The sequence below is a fragment of the Peromyscus maniculatus genome, chromosome 5 (assembly GCF_049852395.1).
Source record: "Peromyscus maniculatus bairdii isolate BWxNUB_F1_BW_parent chromosome 5, HU_Pman_BW_mat_3.1, whole genome shotgun sequence".
Taxonomy (NCBI): Eukaryota; Metazoa; Chordata; class Mammalia; order Rodentia; family Cricetidae; genus Peromyscus; species Peromyscus maniculatus.
This window is the reverse complement of record NC_134856.1, coordinates 67378988-67398421: the sequence shown is the minus strand read 5'-3', so window position 1 is coordinate 67398421 and position 19434 is coordinate 67378988. Positions and strand designations below refer to the sequence as shown.

At 40.2% G+C, this 19434-nt stretch overlaps 1 protein-coding gene across 49 annotated transcripts in view; it reads right to left on the bottom strand.

Annotated features, from left to right (window-relative positions):
* The window catches only part of Znf438 (zinc finger protein 438), a 173805-nt gene that overhangs the window by 104460 nt on the left and 49911 nt on the right, over window positions 1-19434 (bottom strand). For 2 of the 49 annotated variants that reach the window (XM_076572445.1, XM_076572451.1), the window contains one exon: window positions 3333-3437. The exons of 46 other annotated variants lie outside the window; for them this stretch is intronic. The gene's annotated coding sequence lies outside the window, so the exon portion shown is untranslated. Of the gene's footprint in view, window positions 1-3332; window positions 3438-12147; window positions 18203-19434 lie in introns of those variants that run through there. One more of the 49 variants, XM_076572454.1, reaches the window with a different exon arrangement.

Here is a 19434-nt window from a genome sequence, read left to right as displayed (position 1 = left end):
GAACAAGGAAATGTCACACAGCTAGTTTCTCTTGAGGAGCCATATAGACTGTGGCTTAGGTTAATGATTAAGAAAAACAATTGTGTTCCAGAAGCAAAGTTAACTCAGGTTCTTTTTACCTTAATGTTGGGAGGTATGTTCACAGGTTTTGGTGTGCATCATAGCTAAAACAAAGCTTTAAATAATGACTTAAGATTAGGTTAAGAAGTTTTTGTTGATGGCTCTGAGGTGGAAAAAATCTTGGAAAACAATTTAAGGGCATACTTTTAATAGCTGAGTGAGGGACTTATTGAGGTCAGGGAGCAGGAACAATGGTAGCTTGTTAGGATGGGTTGGTGACCAAAGGTGATGACTAATTCCTTGTACCCATTTCTGCCCTTAGCTTCTTGATATAAAGAAATTGTTGGTGAATGGGTACGCACCCTGAGGACTTAAAGTAGAGATGACTGATTCTTTTTCATATATAAGTGATAAGATTTGTGATTCTTCTAAGATTCCTTATAAGATTACCTTTTGAGATAAGTAATAAAATGATTGGTCCTTTATTTGCAACCACAAAATGCAGCCTGCTAGCAAAAGAATGGGCTGAGAAAAATACCTTGCTTGTTTACACTCTGTTAATCTATAACAGGTTGCTTGGGTATGAATGTATGTGTGTTCTTGTAACAAATTGTTTTTCACCTGTAATACATAAAATGTTTAATCATGTAAGGGATGTGGGAAAAAATGTTTTTCTTTTATTCATTGTAATCATTTAGTTGAAAATAGAATATAACTACATTATAATTTTGATAGGATATATAAGCTGTAAGGGCAAAAATAAAATTAGTTAGAAGGAAGATATCAAGAGAGACAGAAGGGATACATCTGAATAGAGATAAGAAAAGAAATAAAGAGAACAAAGAAAAGATGATAGAGAGACCCTAAAGGTGTATGTATGTTTTTTCCCCTTTTTTCGATGGCCCCAGAGAGTTAAGCTTTGTCCCCTTTCACTGGCCCCAGAGAATTAAGTTTTACTCCCTCAGACAGAAAAGTTAAATCAAATAATTAGTTTGCTGACTTCATGGTTTCTCCCTAATTCCCTGAGTTGCTGAAGGCTGGTCCTCAAAGCAGCAGTAATAATATAGCATAACCAAGGTAACTTATAGAAGGGAGAATTTATTTGAGGTTTATGGTTCCAAAGAGATAAAAGTCCATTACTATCATGGAGGAAAGCATAGCAACAGGCTGGAGGAGCAGCTAAGAGTTCACCTCTTGAATTCAGCCTCTACAGTCCAAGTTGTTCTCAGCACTATCTCCCAAGCTCTCACTAGGTGGTGTATTATAGTGTTCAAAGTGTTCAAAATCAAAGTTCCAAAGCCTTTTCTTTTTTTTTTTTGGTTTTCCGAGACAGGGTTTCTCTTGTGTAGCTTTGCGCCTTTCCTGGATCTCACTTGGTAGCCCAGGCTGGCCTCGAACTCACAGAGATCCGCCTGCCTCTGCCTCCCGAGTGCTGGGATTAAAGGCGTGCGCCACCACCGCCCGGCTCCAAAGCCTTTTCTTAAAACAAACAAACAAAAAAACCCAAAAAAATACATGGTTAAGTCTGTTACAGCAATACCCCATTCCTGGTACCAACTTCTCTCTTAGTTACTTTTCTATTGCTTTGATGAGATACCATGACCAAGATAATCTATTGAAGTGAAGAAAGGATTTATTTAGGGCTTACAGTTCCTAAGAGGTAAGAGTCCATTGCCATCATGGAGGAAAGCATGGCAGCAGGCTAACAAGCTGGGGAAGAAGCTAAGAGCTCACATCTCAAAACACAAGCAGGAGAGAGAGAGAGAGAGAGAGAGAGAGAGAGAGAGAGAGAGAGAGAGAGAGAGAGAGAGAGAGAGAGAGAGAGAGAGAGAGACTCTGAGACTAACTCAAAGTGGTATGATTCTTTTGAAAGCCAGCCTCTACTGACACACCTCTTTCAGCAAGACTACTCCTCAGAATCCTTCCCAAACAGTTCCACCAATTTGGGACCACTTACTCAAACATGGAGGCCACTCTTACTTAAAGCACCACACATAGCATTGGTATGCCCACACTCACACATACAGTTTTTAGAAATGTGTTTCCAGTTTTCCACAGTACAACATTTTACTGCTTTCTCATCTGCAATGCCCTCCAATGGTAGTATCTACACACTGTAAGGGCCCCACTTGCGCCTTAACATTGAGCTCATCCTCTGGAAAATGGGTTCCATCATGAGCTCCATGTCTCTGCCCCGAGTCTCTCCCTGTATCCAGAACACTTCTGTTCCCTCAACTTGCAGATGCTTACCTACTCAGAAGAGGAGGCCTACGGTGCAGTGGGAAGCTCACTGCTTTGATTATTCTAAAAACACCAGAGCCAGGCTTCTAAACTGACGAGCCTAAACTTTCTCCTCACTCCTCAAAAATGTACTACACCTTCTTCTATCTGAACCATTTCTCCTTTTTTGTCCATAGAAATATGAATTGTCCAAAGGGAGTTTGTTGCCTTCCCAGTATTATCTATGGAAGGACCTCTCCTGCCTATCTCAGTCCTGAAACAACAGGGAGCTGCCCCTTCTCCTTCCTGAGACCAGGCCCTGACTCAGGCTGGATTTCTACATGCTCCTGCTTCCTCAACAATACAGAAACAGCACTCTTCTCTTTAAGCAGACCCTCTTACACTGCTTTTAAACAAACCCACATCTACACAGCAGCAATTATCATGTGGCCTTACAACTTCCTGAAGCTGTAGCCCACAGGCCTATTTAAATATTCCTTATTGCAAATAAACTTATGAGTAATATTACCTAAGTGCTCTTACTCATTTTCTTGTCTCCTGTTTATTCTCTTGACATCCTGCCCCCATTCTCCAAGATGGCTTTTGTCAACACCATCCACAGGGCCTGCTTGGTCTTCATCTCACCACCAACTAACTACTGCTCTCAACCTTTCCAGTACTGCTTGCTTTTCACTCTATGAGGGAAAATGCTGAGGTTCCTCTAAGTAAACATCAGACCTCACTGTGCACCTTCACTCTTGGGAATCTTACCCAATTATGGTTTTATTTACCACACTGACAGCTTAAAAGTCATCCACTTGGTTTTCTGAATCTGAAGTTCAGACACCTCTTTTCTGAGCTCCCCAACTCTAAGTCTGTAGGCTCATGTCTGTCTGCATGGCCAGCATGGGCCTTGAAGACAGGATCCTTGCATTCAAAACCTATCTCTCCCATTATGGTCTGACATCAGGGAACTGCCTTAACACTGTGGTGTCTCTCTCATTCCCTAAACAATGTAGTAACCCTGGCCCCATCCAGTTCCTGCTTCTTACCTTGTTCTCCTCATTACTGCAGTCCCTCACCCCTTCCAATATTCAAATTGCTCACTTCCTAGTCAACTCTTAAACAGCTTCAGGGCCTTGCTTAACTCACCCTCCCTAGGGAAGCAGAGAAAGGGAGAGGGCATAGAAGGAGGGGAGAAGTATTTCAGTTAGACAGAACTTAAAGAAAATAATCATTGCCGGGCGCTGGTGGCGCACGCCTTTAATCCCAGCACTCGGGAGGCAGAGGCAGGCGGATCTCCGTGAGTTCGAGGCCAGCCTGGGCTACCAAGTGAGTTCCAGGAAAGGCGCAAAGCTACACAGAGAAACCCTGTCTTGAAAAACCAAAAAAAAAAAAAAAAAAAAAAAAGAAAATAATCATTTAGATGAAAAACCAAACACAGGCACACAGGTAGGAGATTCACATGGGGAACACTGGTCTTATGAAGATCTAGCTGAGTGATCACAGGATGCACACAAGAGAATCAGAAAGAAGAGCTGCCTGGTGCTCCCAGCCCTGCAGGTTTTTATCTGGATGAATAAGGGAATAGAAAGATGTTCCTCTTTCCCACTGGAAACAGTCTCAGTACACCAACACTGACTCATCTATTCTTAGTATGTTCAGATAAAACTAATCTAAATGATTAACATGTCAAAACTAATCTATACTCTTACTTAACAAGTAAGATTCAACAACGTAATGCCTTTGGTACTTTTAAAGTGACATTTTACATTATTTTCTCATATATGTAAACAAAATATCAAAATATATTTTGACAGACTATTACTCAATAATGAAAACAAATGAACTATTGATCATGTAATAACTTGAATGAGTATCAAAGGTATTATACTAAATGAAAATATACTAAAAGGTTACTCACTTAATAGTCTACTTACACAATACTGAAATGTAAATACTAAGAAAACAGAGAAGATATCAGTGATTGGCAGGTCTTATGGATGGAGGTTGACAGGTGAAATGCTAGAAGAACAGGGCTATAAAAGGGCCATATGAAGACTCTCTGTAATGGAAACCTTCATTTTTGAACATAGTTACAAAAAGCTATACCTGAAATAAGAATTACACATACACACACACACACACACACACACACACACACACACACACACACACACGAGTTCAAGAAAAATTAGACATCTGAAAAAGATGAAGACTGTATTAATATTAATACTCTAGAGCAGTGGTTCTCAACCTTCCTAATGCTGCGATCCTTTACTACACTTCCTCATGTTGTGGTGACCCCCAACCATAAAATTATTTCATTGTTACTTTCTAATTTTGCTGTTATGAATTATAATGTAAATATCTGATCTGCAGGTTATCTGATATACAACCCCCATGAATAGGTTGTTCGATTCCCCAAAGGGGTCCCAACCCACAGTAAGAACCACTGCTCTAGAGAGCACCACTGAGAAAGTGTATAGTGTCATGTGAATTATTGAACGTTTATGTGCATTTATAATTGCCTCAAATCTAAATCTATGAATGAAAAACAGCTCTAGTGGTGGGGATAGAGAACTTGTTTAGCATGTGTGAGACCCTGGGTTTCATAGCTGGCACTTCAAATAAAAAATTAATAGACAAACAGATAAATCCTTTAAACTTTGAAGTTTAAAGCATTTTACCACTATGATAGCAGTTTTAATTGTCAACTTGACATAGTTTAGGATAACTTGGGAAGAGAGTCTCAATGAGGGATTGTCTAGATCAGGCTGGCCTATAGCCATGTCTATGAGGGGGGGTCAACTTGATTGAATTAATTGAGGTGGGGTAGGGTGGGAAGACCCACTAAGAATGTGGATGGTACCATTTCATGGGCTGGGCCCTGGACTGAATGAAGAAAAGAGCGAGCTGATCACTTGTAAGCATGCGCCCATTCATTCTCTCTCTGCTCCTAGCTGTAGATGTGAGCAGCTACGTCATAGTGCCTTCGCCTCCTTACAATAATGGACTATAACCTGGAATTGCGAGCTAGAATAAAACCCCTCTCCTTTAAGTAGCTTTTATCTCAGCAACAGAAACACATCCTCAAAAGTTTTATACTCCTCATCCCTTGATACAGACTTGAATCTTTTCACAGGTAGTGTCCAGTTCCTCCACATTTCACCCACACTAGTGTCAGCTCATGAAGAAAGGACATCCAGGGTAGCTACACAGTTGTCTTAAGGTTGTACTGAACACAATAGAGAAGTATTAGCATTTTAGAGAGGAAGTCTTGAAATGAGCTTCAAGGTCTGAGGTCATAATGACTCAGACAACTACTTATAACCTATGAAAAACTGCCTTCTTTGGCACTTTGAAGTGTTAAAAAAAATCACATAGAATTAAATTACAAAGTTTGCACACTTGTTTATGCAGCTGGTCTTTTTAAAAATTGTGGTGCTTTAAGTCTACAATTCTAATGGGCTCACTGGTGACATTCCAATCCTTTGAAAAATAAATGAAATATCATAAATCATTTGACAGTTCTTAAGCTTAGATTTTTATCATCACTCTGACTCTAAAAATAAAAAGCAATATGTAAGGATAGGATCTTGTTTTGTGCCCTATAAAGCTCAAGACAGAAAATAAATCATACTATTACATGTCATTTAAAACCCTAACTTTAATACTTGGGATTAAATTGGCATAATGCCTGTGGTCACTCCCATGAGAATCTACACAAGTAGAACAGCTTTTCTTCAAATACTGCATAAGTCTGGTACTTCCTGTGATAAATGAAGCAATAAGGCTTGGAGACTGTACTTGTGTATACTCAAATCCTTTATGTCCACACCCATATAGGCATCCTGCAAGATATCTGAAAGATATTGGGGTTAGTCTTTTGAATTAAAAAAAAAATGTTTTGCAGCTGGGCATGGTGGCACATGTCTTTAATCCCAGCATTTGTGAGGCAGAGCCAGGTGGATCTTGTGAGTTCCAGGAAGGGCTGTTACACAGAGAAAACCTGTCTCTAAGCATTAAAAAAAAAAAATTTTGTACATTTGTCTGTATTGTCTGCATTGTGTATGTGTTCTCAAGACTACAGAATATTCTTTTTTTAAGTTTTCTATTAGTTTCTTTATTATGGTCATGTTACTTTATAAAGCAGAGCTACTAAAATTAATGTTCTACAACATAAAGGATAATTAGTTTATTGTAGTCTTTTTAAAATTTAATTAATTTATTTATGTTGTACGAATTCCTAAAGGTCTTATAATAAAAAATACCCTGAAGCCAGATACTGGGGTAAATGCTGAAAGATCAGAGAGACAAAGGAACAAGCCACAGCTACTTCTTACCTCGTCAACTCCAAGAAATCCTCTGACTTAATGTCTCAGTCCTCAGCCGAAAGGAGTCCAGCCGAAAAGGCTTTAGTTCCTGTCTCCTCATGCCTTATATGCCCTTCTCTGCCCAGCCATGCTACTTCCTTCCTAGTGCTGGGATTCAAGGCATGTGTGCTTCCCAAATACTGGTAGCAAAGGCATGAGATCTCAAGTGCTGGGGTTAAAGGAGTGTGATTACCAAGTACTGGGATTAAAGGTGTGTACCACCACTGTCTGGCTCTGTTTCTCTGCTAGACTGAATCTATCTCACGTAATCCAGGGTGGCTTTGAACTCACAGAGATCCAGATGGATCTCTGCCTCCCAGTGCTAGGATTAAAGGTGTGTGCCATGTTTAATCTAGTGGCCTGTTCTGTCTCTGATCTTCAGGCAATTTTTTTTTTAATTAGGATACACCAAAATATCACCACATATTTACTTTACATTCCAATGGCAGTTTCCCCTCCCTTTCCCCTGCCTGTCCCCATCCACTCCTCCTCTGTTTCTGTTCAGAAAGGGGCAGGACTCCCATGTGTATCAACAAAGCATATCAAGTTGTGGTAAGACTAAGCATCGGGCGGTGGTGGCACAAACCTTTAATCTCAGCACTTGGGAGGCAGAGCCAGGCAGATCTCTGTGAGTTAGAGGCCAGCCTGGTCTACAGAGTGAGCTCCAGGATAGGCATCAAAACTACACAGAGAAACCCTGTCTAGAAAAAAAAAAAAAAAAAAAAGACTAAGCACCTCCTCTTGCATTAAGGCTGGTCAAGGCAATCCATCATGAGAAACAGGTTCTCAAGTACCAGCCAAAGCATTATGGGCAGCCCCTGCTCCCATTGCTAGGATTCCTGCAAGTAGATCAAGCTACACATCTGTCTCATATATGTAGAGGGCCTAGGTTGGTTCCATGCAGGTTCCCTGGTTGTTGGTTTAGACTTGTGAGTTCCTATGAGTCAGGTTAGTTGTTTCTGTGGGTTTTCCTGTGATGTCCTTGACTCCTCTGGCTCCTACAATCCTTCCTCCTTCTCTTCAGCAGGATTCCCCAAGATTGGCCTAATATTTGGCTGTTGGTCTCTTCATTTGTTTCCATCAGTTACTAGATCAACACTCTCTGATGACAATCAGGGTAGTCACCAATCTGATCACAGGAGATGGCCAGTTCAGGCTATCTATTCACTATTGCTAGGAGTTTTAGCTGGGAGTTTCCCTTGCCCCAGGTTTCTACCTTACCCTGAAATACTCCCCACTTTTCAGTCATCTCTTTCAGTACTCTCCCCACCCATCTATCTCCCAACCTGATGCCTCAAGTTCTATCCCCACCTGCCCCCAGTCCACCCAGGAGGTCTCCTCTATTTCCTCTTCCAAGGAAGTTCCATTCATCCCTGCCCCTTGGGCCCTCCTTGTTATCTAGCCTCTGGGTCCATGGATTGTAGCATAATTATCCTTTACTTGACAGCTAATATCCACTTATGAGTGAGAACATACCATGTTTGTCTTTCTGGGTCTGGATTCCTCACTCAGAATGATTTTTTTTCCTGAAAAAAAACACCAGTAGCGCTGACAATTAGTAAATGGGGCCTTATGAAACTGAAAAGCTTCTGCAAGGCAAAGGACACTGTCAATAGGACAGAATGGCAACCTACAGAATGGGAAATGATCTTCACTAACCCCTCATCCATCACAGAGGACTAATCTCCAAAATATATAAAGAACTCCAGAAACTAGACATCAAAATACCAAATAATCCAAGTAAAAAATGGGGTACAGATCTTAACAGAGAATTCTCAACAGAAGAATCTCAAATGGCAGAGAAACACTTTAAGAAATGTTTAACATCCTTAGACGTCAGGGAAAGGCAAATCAAAATGACTGAGAGTCTATCTTACACCTATCAGAACGAGTAAGATCAAAACCACAAATGACAGCTTATGCTGGAGAGGATGTGGAGTAAGGGGAACACTCCTCCATTGCTGGTGGGAGTACAAACTTGGACAGCCACTTTAGAAATTAGTATGGCAGTTTCTCGGAAAGTTGGGAATCCATCTACCTCCAGACCCAGCTATACTACTCTTGGGTATATTCCAAAAGATGCTTACTCATACCACAAGGACACTTGCTCAACTATGTTCATAGCAGCTTTATTTGTAACAGCCAGGACCTGGAAACAACCTAGATGCCCCTCAACCGAAGAATGGATAAAGAAAATGTGGTACATTTATACAATGGAGTATTACTTAGTATTAAAAAAAAAGAATGACATCAGGAAATTTAAAGGCAAATACTTTTAGAATTGATTCACTACTTTACAAAAACGAGTGAAAAACTACCACCAGCAACAACTGTGTGACAATGATAGGGATTAGGCAGAATTTATGGATCAATTTCGGGGGAAATATCATGAAACCAAGTTTTCCATTCTTTGAACAAAAAGTCTCTTCACTTACTGAGATGTTCCAACTTCTTAGTTCTGACTTGCTGTTTTCACAATACAGATTTTGTATGTCTTTTGTTAGGTATATCCCTAAACTCTCTATTTTATTAAAAATAAGAAAAGCATGTGTTACTAATCATCATACTTCAAAACTCATGTCTCTCAGAACTGCTGTATCATAGTCTCTCTGGAAATGTCTAATACATCAAACTTATAAGCTATTTTAATAGCACATTTCAAAAATGGGCCAAGGACTCTAAACTTGGCAGTAAAAGAAATGAGCAGATGATATCTAAGAGGACCACACTGCTAATGTAGTCAGGCGGCTTGTGGAAGCTGCTCTCACTTTCACTGCACACCTTATACTAAATACTGTTCAGACAGGTTGACTGAGATTGGCAGTGTCACCAACCCTGAAGCAAGGATACTGCCTCGGTGCTCTGAAGCCAAGTCTTCTTGCTAAATTTCTGCCTAGTCATGACAGGGATTTCAAGGAGAAGATCAAAGCAAGAAGCAGGCACAAAGCTCTGCTTTTGGCCTATATCCAGAGACTGAGCTTTCTGATTGGCTTTCCTCTTCCACTCAAGACTGCCAGTCCCTTCTTTCCCCTTCCCTTTTTCTTATTCCGTCTCTGTCCTTCCCTGTCTTCCCTCCACTGTTTTTAATGTAACAAGACAGGGTCTTGCTGTGTATAGTCCAGGGTGGCCTCAAACAATCCTGTTTAGCTCCCCTTGTCTCTGGCCTTTGCTTGCCTTTTGCTGGCTTCTGTTCTGGTTTCCCTTTGCAAAGTCTCCTGTGCAGACTTTGTTTTGACTGTACTTCATATTCTTCGTGATCAGATCTGTTCTCTTCCTGAAGCCCTTCTGCTAGATGAAGGTCTAGTCCACTACTGTTCTCTTCCTTCGCCTCCTTTACGAGGGACTTCTACACTGGAGGCCATTGCTACACTTGCTTCCCTCCACTGATAAGCACAAATTTCCTGTTTATGTGAATGTCCTTTTAAAAAAGACTTTTAAAAATTGATGTGAGCTCTTGTACATGCATGCGTGCCTGTGTGTGTATGCATGCCTCTCTCTCTCTCTCTCTCTCTCTCTCTCTCTCTCTCTCTCTCTGTCTGTCTGTGTGTGTGTGTGTGTGTGTGTGTGTGTGTGTGTGTGTGTGTACACGTACATGTGCATGAAGGTTCCTACAAAGGTTACAGAGGTCAGAAAAGAGAACTGGATTCCCCGGGAGTTACAAATGCCTGTGAGTTGCCTGATAAGGGTGCTAGTACCCAAATCTAGGTCTTCTGCATGAGCAGCAAGCACTCTTAAGTGCTAAACCATCTTTTTTATGCTCTGCGATTTTTGATCACCTTTTTCTGTCAAGAGATTAAGGTAATTCTTTATTTCAATTCTAAGGTCCAAGTTATACACTTCACTTCTTAAAGAAACCAGCATCAGCGATGAAGAGGTGGCTCAGCACTTAAGAGCATTAGCGGCTCTTCTACAGGACCTAGGTTCAAGTCCCAGCACCCACATGGCAATTCACAATTGTCTGTAACTCCATTCCCAAGAGATCTGATGCCCTCTTCTGGCCTCCATGGGTATCAGTCATACATGGGCTTCACAGAATAATATATGCAGGCAAAACATCTATATACATAAAAATTTAAAAGAATAATTAATTATAAAGAGAGCATCACAGCCACCTTTGCCCTCTTCGGTGCTCACAAACATCATACAAATAGATTTTCAGTGCCTTAGCCGAGTCAGGTGCCAACTGAGCTGAGACTTTGTTTCTGCTACTTCTCCATGTTCTCCTTCATCTGACAGCTCCCTTTCCCTGTCTTTGTTCTGATACAACTGACCATCCTGGACTATTTCTCTTCTGCTTCCAGTCTTTCTACCTCACAGGACTGACAATTTCAAGTTCTGACCTCTCCCATTGAGTCACTGATAAGAAGAGATGGGCTTGCTCATGTATAGTTCTTTGGTCAGTTGTTTCCACATTTTATGAAGACGTTGTATCCAAGGCATCACAGTAAGATCTATATACAAAGCAGCAGGTAGAAGAAGTTTGTCCATTTCACACTTACTTAGCTAGATGCAGGGACACGGAGAGAAACAAACCTCTGAGGTCCTTCATTTAATTCTCCATCTGTCTTGTTCTGAGTATCTACAGGCTTTCCTAGATTCATTTTTCTCTCATAGGCACTCTCCTCTCAAGGCATTTAATATTTAATACTCCCTTTTTACTCAGAGCCCAGCTGCTCTCTGCATGGGCTGGCACCTTGGAGCTAGCAAGCTGAGGTGTGCAATGCATGCCTGTGGTGTCCAGCACCCCAGCTGCCATGCTAATAGCAATGATCATGGACACACTCTTTCAGACAGACTCACTACAGACTTCATCTTCCTCCCCTGCTGTCATCACCCACAGGGGGCAAGAGTAGGAACTAGAGGGTAAATGCAAGTGGAAAAAGAAATATGCTCTTCTCCAAGACTTCTCTAAACTGAACAGGAAACATTTCACCATAGGCCAACACCTGCATACTTGTGTTTCAGTGTCATGGGTGTGCTATATTCCATTCTTCTAAACAGATCAAGCCAATCGACTGTCTTACCTATTCAGAGGGCCTGATCCAGTTGGGGGCCCCTCAGCCTTTGGTTCATAGTTCATGTGTTTCCATTCATTTGGTTATATGTCCCTGTGCTTTATCCAACCTTGGTTTCAACAATTCTCGCTCATATAAACCCTCCTCTTTCTCACTAATTAGACTCCCAGCACTCCACCAGGGGCCTAGCCATGGATCTCTGCATCCAGATTCCTCAGTCCTTGGATGGGGTTTCTGGCACAACTACTAGGGTGTTTGGCCATCCCATCACCAGAGTAGGTCAGTCCCGGCTGTCTCTCGACCATTGCCAGCCGTCTTTTGTGGGGGTATCTTTGTGGATTTCTGTGGGCCTCTTTAGCTCTTTGTTTCTTTCTTTTCTCATGTGGTCTTCATTTACCATGGTCTCCTATTCCTTGTTCTCCCTCTCTGTTCTTGATCCAGGTGGGATCTCCCACTCTCTTTCCCTCGACCCTCACCGTTCATTGCTCCCACTCATGTCCAGGCTGTTCATGTAGATCTCATCCATTTCTCCGTGTCTTTCTTGGGGTCCCGTTTTCCAGGTAGCCTCACTGGTGATGTGAGTAGCAGTCCAGTCTAGCATCTTGTTCCACATCTAGCATCTTCCTATGAGTGAGTACATTCCATTCTTCTTACCAATCCAAAGGTAAAGTTTAGGGTTTTTCAAATTCAGGGATATAAGATCTTTAACAAATTTAATTTGTTCTACACAGAAAAATACAAAGTTAATGTTTATTGGGCAAAATGTTGGCAACAACCTTTATGTTTTCAAGCAAAGATTATGCCCAAGACCCTGTCACCTCCATGAGGATTGGTACAGAACACCATTTTATTTTTGTGTTGAGATTGAGCCTGTGCACAGAATAAAGTACTTATGGGTTTGTTCCTTAAGCAACTTGTTTAGACCCTTGCCATCAGTGATGAAACTACTGAGAAGTATGGACCTTTCTGCTCTGTGGAGAACGGCCAAGGCCTCAGCAACAGGCTAGTTCTATCATAAGAAGCATTAATCAATGAAGCCACTGTCATCCACTAATGGCTCACAACAAATGATAAAAAGGTTTCAGCACTGAGACCAGGTGTCCTGACTGCATCAAATCTTTATCCTGAAACCTACGTTTAGAAAAGTCTGTTTTCTAATATTGGCTCAATGAAGGCCTAAGAATTCCTATAAACTCAAGAAAACTTGATGAATTATACTTGAGACTGTTTAGATGGGTACTGTGAACTTTTCTTTAAAATCTTATAATTATGCTTCACTACTGTGCATTAAATGAAACATGTGGCCAAAATACCTTTCTTGTTTTTTGATGTCTCAAAGCATCTGCCTAGTTCCTCTGAGGAATTTCCTTTACCTCTGAACTTTACCAGGTTCATTCAATATTTAGATTTACTCTCAAAGAAGTTTAAAATCCAAAGTTTGCTTTGATTTCATCAGTTTGGGGGTTTTGTTGTATCATTAATTCCACTTATGGTGGACTTATTCTACTTACTTCGTAGGATGTAGAAACTCCCAAGGTGATCTAAAGAGGGGGGAATTAAAATAATGCTACCCATGAATCCACCTTTCATGGAACACTGCAAGCAAGATGCTGTTCTTCACCAGTCTCTTTATATTCTGTTAATAAGTAGAGTATTTGGGCACATATAATTTTATTCTATCATGAAACAAGACAGTAAGTGTGGACACTTTACTTCCACAACTTACCTCTTCCACAGCTGTATCACTTACTGTTAAACAACATCTATCTGGAAGAGTTTCCTGAATGCAAAGGAAGAAAGATTGTGGGAACAGTACCTTACTATATCTAGGTAACACATGGTGCGGCTCTGTGCCCTACTTATTTTTATTAGAATTAGAATTCAGCCATGTGATGGTTGTCATGGTAGCATATATTAACATATTTGAGTTATAAAATCAAGTGGACATTTAGTGAAAGATGTCTGATTTCTAAGATAAATTTAAAAATGAAGACTAGCCTTGTTAATTAGATTAAGCAGTAGACATTTTCCATAAACTGAGTGATCTACATTTAAAGGTACAAGGGTTTGAAAAAAATATATTCAAAACATATTCATTAAAAAAATCAGACATCATGATTCTTTGGCCAGCTATGTTTCTGAGTCTAGGTTTTCCTGAGTTGTGCTTCTAAATTTATAATTTCTAGTTTTCCAATTATGTTTACTGTATCTAAATTAAATTATAAGTTTAACCTTTTTCCCAGTTATGTATAGAAAAATCCCATCTCATTCTTTTTCATATGGACAATCTATTGTCCCCAGAACCACACACTGAAAACTATCCATTCATTCTCCCACAGATTTACAATATCCCGGTTGTGTTATAAACACGTTTCCACATAGAAATGGGTCTATTTATCAATTCTCTGTCTTTCCCACTGGTAATTTTGTATACTCTTACATATAGATGGCTTTAATTACTATGGGTTTACATTAAGTCATGCTACAAAGGCAGAAAAAACAGGTCCTTGACACAGGGTGAAAATGTCTCATAGGGGTACATTTATAATTTTTGGAGGATACCTTTTTCCTAAGTTCAAAATTATAATGTCAAAATTAAATTAGATCATCAAAACAAAAATAAAAACATAATAGTATTTTATTCTCTAAGATGTTAATAGTAAGGACAAAATCCCCACCCCCACCTGATCTGTTAGGGATTCAATTTTAAGAGCACTGGAAAAAAATTAACATTTTTTTTCCCAATGGTAAGTCTTTTCTTTTCCCCTAAATTTTATTTTTTGAGATGGTTTCACATAAGCAAGAATGACCTTGAATTTGCTATGTAACTGAGAATGACCTTCAACTCCTGATCCTTCTGCCTGCATCTGCCAGCGGCTGAGATCACAGGCTGGGCCACCTAGCTTGGTTTATGTAGTATGGAGAATGAACCCAGGGCTTTCTGCAATGTAAGTGAGAACTCTGCCCACTGGGCTGTATCTCCATTCCCCTTCAGAACCATTTCCTTAAGGGGTTCTTTACATTTAATTTATATTTAATGCCATTCAATGAAAGTTTGTAACTTTTCCAAAAAGCTCTAATTTTTTCTTATTCAAGTCAATTCTATTGTGTTGCTATGTAAATTGTATTCTTTAAAATTAAACATTTTAGCACCTCCCTTGCCCCCAATCTGTGGTTTTGCCTTCTATGGTTTTAGTTACCCAAAGTTGACCATGAACTGAAAATAATAAATGTTATTTTCCTAAAATAAAGATACCGTAAGTTTTCAATTGTATACTCTGATGCTATGTGTCAGGGATGGATTCTTTATCTGCACAGTATATGTACACTGCAAATCCTCCTGCCTGCTGGCCAGACACATCTGGATCATTAGATCTACTGCTTATGACCACAGATACAAGGAGCCCTTCTTTTAGACAACTTTAGTCCCCAAATCTTAGAAATATAATGATGCTGGGAATTTGAATATGTGAAAGCTGTAGAACACTTCTTATGAGTAAAAAAGTAAAAGTTTCTCACTTAGAAAGAAAACACAAGTATATGTTAAGAATGCTGACATATAAAGCAACTTCAAAAGAAAATCATGCCAGCTTTGCTACTGCACCTAAGAATGCAAACAGCAAAAGCTACAGTGTATGAGTACTCAGCTAAGACAAGACAGCAGCTGTGTGGGAAGAAGACAAACAAGATGTATTCTGGGCGAGATGTGCCAGACAGCACTGAGCCTAATGAAGATGCAAGCAAGTATCTCATCAAAGGAGCGACACCAAAACACTTACTGGAAGTAAGGAATGCTTTCTAGACTCAAGGACACGTTTGGATTAAAAATATGTAAATTCCTGAGGGAAGCCACTGTAGAAGTTGCTGTCACACTTATGCAGAGTTAAAAGGTTGATGATAAGGGATGGGACAGAAGCCAAAGCAAGCCCTCACCTGGGACAAATACAGGCTCTTCCTGAAAGAAGAGGCGCATGAGAATGCAGTCAGAAACCTGTTCATGGGCATAGGGAGAAAACATGGAGGGACAGATGAGCCCTGCAAGCGTGTGGTAGTGATGTGGTACAGAGCAAGAGGAGGCATCACGTGCAGAGCAAAGAATCCATGGACTTGCAAAAGCAAAAATAAAAATGACACAGAGACAAGGAGGGGTCATATTATCACTTTTGTTATTTTAATTTATCATTAACTATTTTTCTAAAAAATCTTTTACTGAGCCTAACTTAGAATTGAACTTTTTTATAGGCACATAAAGTAGAAAGCATGGTTATCCCTAGGGTTCAGTACAATCTGCAGCTTCAGACTGACATCTACTGGAAGATGAAACATACTCCCCACCAATAAGATCCACTGTCATTCCTTCACTGTGGAGAAACCTGGCAGAGGCCACCTTAACCAAGAGACCAAATTTAACTCCACCAATAATAGTTATGTTGATATAATTTACCCCTGATCTGATGTGATATAATCCTGATAAAACATTAAACAAATCCCAACTGAGGCCCATTCTACAAAATATATGATCATTACTCTTCAAAAATCTCCAGTTCTCTAAGACAATAAAAAAAAGAAAGGAAGGAAGGAAGGAAGGAAGGAAGGAAGGAAGGAAGGAAGGAAGGAAGGAAGGAAGGAAGGAAGGAAGGAGCGAGGGGGGGGAGAAAGGAAGGAAGAAAGAAAGTTGAGTGTACAAAACAAAACACACTGAAGAGATGAACACTGGACATAATGTGAGACTCTGAAATGGATCCTGACTAGAAGGGAGCTGTAGAAAAACAGAAGCAACCAGAGTGCAGTCTCAGGAACAGTTACATCCCACTTAATCATAGCTTTGATAAACAGTATGGCTTTGGGTGCTAAGTTCCACCATTCCATGCTGTCTGGCTGTTGTCACTGGTCTACAGAAGTGCAGCTGCTGTTCTACTGACTTTCCATCAAAACCCCATCCAATTCATGCTAATAATGAAGTTTTGAAATTCTGAAAGGTTCTTTTTTAATTATTGGTTTATCTTATCATAGACATCATGTGCTCATAATGGTATTTTATTTTCTTCTCATTTTCACATCTTTTCTTGTAGTCTCCTCCCCTAATCCTGACTTGCTTTTCTGGACAGATCCTTTGGTACAAGATTGAATAAATGGCGATATCTGACATAATTTTCTTTATCTATTTACGCCCACAACTCATTTAAATCCCATCAGGATTATGGGCAAATAAAGTCCTTTTGGTTTGACTATTTCTACCACAGAGATAGCAATACCATTTTGTTTTACTTTTAAATGCTGAATGTTAATCCAGAAAGCACAGAATATATATAACACAAGCAGAAAGAAGTAACATGAAGACAAGGAATACAATGTGGTATTGTTATTCAAGCAGAATAAAAACCATGATATTAACCTACACATATTTCATTTTCTCCTGGCAAAGTATAAAAGCAACCCCTGGAAATGTCCAACTAAAAAGCTATCCAGCTACGGAATCACATTATAAACCCTCTTCTCAGCACCAGATGTGGCCTTGTGAATGGTTCTCCCCCTAAAACACTTCAGTGACATGACTGGATGTCAACTTCCAAGCAGAAACTTTTCAGGCACAGGGGAGGTGTTTCTTGGTCTTCCTTAGGTGCTGGTGAGCTCAAAGGCCCGTTGCTGAAGATCACTAATTAACCGATACAGTTTTACTAGCAGTAAAGGAATGTAGTAAACCTGAATTGAATTTAAGCTCTGTGCATTGTAGAGACTATTTATCACAGTAGTTAATAATACCCAAACCCAAATGAAACCACAATATCTTTCAAGAGTTGCTGATATGAGCAAATGAAGGGCAACTGCTCAAGTAGCCAGAGATGAACAGAATGGAGATAGAAAGCAAGGCAGCTGTGCTGTGGAGTCACAGAACATGTTTAAAATACTGCTTGCCAAGATAATTCATGGTAATGTGAAAAGGAGCTACTAAAATTCTTTGAAAACAGAATGTATATTTCAAACCCAACAACGTATATATCCCCCAATGTCCACATAAACATGGTCTTAGGAAATAATGGACAGAAAGAACCTTCCAGAAGGCAGAATTAGTCCCAGAGAACAGCAAACAATGGAGTTCTTCTTAGAGGACAGAATTGGAGTCTGACCAAGGATGTTTCATCATGTTTCCTGCCATCCATGTATTATCTGGTTTTAATCCCACAAGCCCCTCAGCTTCAGGAGATTAAACCCAAACTTGTAATTTGACAACTGGCCCTAATACAATAAATTACGTGTCCTACACATAAAAAGATGCTGGAGAAAAAAAGCTGAGGGTCTACTGTAAAGATCACTAAACTGACAGCCAAAAGGCCCTGCATCTCTTCCGACCCTTAACACTGACTACTGTAAAACATAGATAATCAAGGCTTCTTGGGACTTCAGCTCCTTCATTTATAAGATGAGTAAGAAGAATACCTTTTAGTTCTAGAATTCTAATTTAAAATCATTGATATCATAGTCCCAAAGAATTCTACAAAAATAAACTATAAAGTGTCAGAACCACAGTAGAGCAACTAGTTGGTCTGGGATCTCAGCAAAACCAAACTCAGCACTTTAAAAAAAAAAAAAAAAAGAAAGAAAGAAAGAAAGAAAGAAAAGAAAAGAAAAAGAAAAAAGAAAATGGCAAGAAAACATCCTGGCAGTCTCTCATTGCTTTTCTGTATTGTTTCTGCCTCATTATAGTCTAGTAAGAAATCTAACTCTTGCACTTGCCCTCAGTTCAGATCCAAAAGACCCAGGGAAGGGCCAACCCTCCCCACCCCATCTCCCACACCCACTGCCATGCCATGGCCCAGCCCCCACCTCAGGTGGCTATCCACTGCTCAGGTGAAGGCCATGCCAGTCACAACAACTGCAGACTACACCAGTTAGAAGAACAGGTGCAGGCCATATAGCCAGAAAAGCAGACCACATCAGCCAAAATAATAGATAGGCAAACTGAGGCAGAAACTCACGGCTGAACCAGAGACCACACTGGCCACCAGACTCCAAATAGGTGGCCCACCTGAAAATCTCCTCCACTCTCTCAGTGTCCCACCCCACTATCCCCAATCCTCACTTTCCTCCTCATCAGTGACCCCCAACTCTGGGCAGAGGCCCTCTGCTGGACCAAAGACCACACTAGCCACCAGAAGTCTAGCCCCCAATTCTAACAGATTCCCTGATGGACCAGAGGTCATGCCAGCTGCTAGAAATCCAGGCCACAAAGACCAGAAGACCAAAGAGCAAATAGAAACCAAGGAACAAAAGATGCATCCAACAAAGATAAACTCAGAAATTGGCACCTAGACCTATAATCACCCCAACCCAGATGCCTAGACCCCAGTGTAAGAACAAATCAACAATAGTCAGGGCAATAAGTCACGAGGAAAGAGCCCAGTTATCCTACTATAGCAATCCCTAAATATTCCAACACAGCTGAAGCACAGAAAAAAAAAACTTACAAGATATATGAAGATAATATAGATCCTTAAAGAGGAAATGAATAAATCCTTCAACGAAAGCCAGAAGAACACAAACAATTGGAGAAAAGGAATAAATCTCTTAAAGAAAGCCAAGAAAAAACATTTGAAAGAGACAAACTATTTAAGACCTGAAAATAGAAATAGAAGCAAGAAAGAAAACACAAACTGAGGGAATTCAGAAAATGAAAAATCTAGGTAAGTTAACAGGAACTATAGACACAGACAACACCAACAAAATACAACAGATGGAAGAGAGAATCTCAGGTGCTGAAGATT